The 962-nt window shown below is 41.4% G+C and overlaps 1 non-coding gene across 1 annotated transcript; it reads right to left on the bottom strand.

The window, feature by feature from the left end:
• Nucleotides 1-476: 476 nt before the first annotated feature.
• Nucleotides 477-584, bottom strand: LOC112713039 (small nucleolar RNA R71). Its single transcript, XR_003158060.1, has one exon. It is a non-coding gene; the product is annotated as a small nucleolar RNA R71 (small nucleolar RNA).
• Nucleotides 585-962: the final 378 nt, after the last annotated feature.

The following is a 962-nucleotide window of genomic DNA, read 5'->3' as shown; positions in this document are numbered from 1 at the left end:
AGCAAAAGCTAAGAGAAGCTAAGTCACAACTCTCTGTAGAGGACCTAACAGAAATCTTCAAAGAAGAAGACATGGCAGCTGAAAACAACAACAATGCCAACAATGCAATGAAGGTGCTGGGTGACTTTACTGCACCCACTCCCGACTTCTATGGGAGAAGCATCTCTATCCCTGCCATTGAAGCAAACAACTTTGAGCTTAAGCCTCAATTAGTTTCTCTAATGCAACAGAATTGCAAGTTCCATGGACTTCCATTGGAAGATCCTCATCAGTTTTTAGCTGAGTTCTTGCAAATCTGTGACACTGTCAAGACTAATGGGGTTGACCCTGAGGTCTACAGACTTATGCTATTCCCTTTTGCTGTAAGAGACAGAGCTAGGATATGGTTAGACTCACAACCTAAAGAAAGCCTGAACTCTTGGGAAAAGCTAGTCAATGCCTTCTTGGCAATGTTCTTTCCACCTCAAAAATTGAGTAAGCTTAGAGTGGAAGTCCAAACCTTTAGACAGAAGGAAGGAGAATCCCTCTATGAAGCTTGGGAAAGATACAAACAATTAATCAGAAAGTGCCCCTCTGACATGCTTTCTGAATGGAGCATCATAGGTATTTTCTATGATGGTCTATCTGAACTGTCCAAGATGTCTTTGGATAGCTCTGCTGGAGGATCTCTTCATCTGAAGAAGACGCCTACAGAAGCTCAAGAACTAATTGAAATGGTTGCAAATAACCAATTCATGTACACTTCTGAAAGGAATCCTATGAACAATGGGACAAATCAGAAGAAAGGAGTTCTTGAGATTGATACTCTGAATGCCATATTGGCTCAGAACAAAATATTGACTCAGCAAGTCAATTTGATTTCTCAAAGTCTGTCTGGAATGCAAGCTGCACCAGGCAGTACTAAGGATGTTTCATCTGAAGAAGAAGCTTATGATCCTGAGAACCCTTCAATGGAAGAGGTG

This window comes from Arachis hypogaea, chromosome 1 (genome assembly GCF_003086295.3).
Source record: "Arachis hypogaea cultivar Tifrunner chromosome 1, arahy.Tifrunner.gnm2.J5K5, whole genome shotgun sequence".
Lineage (NCBI taxonomy): Eukaryota > Viridiplantae > Streptophyta > Magnoliopsida > Fabales > Fabaceae > Arachis > Arachis hypogaea.
This window is presented reverse-complemented; position numbering and strand designations above follow the sequence as displayed.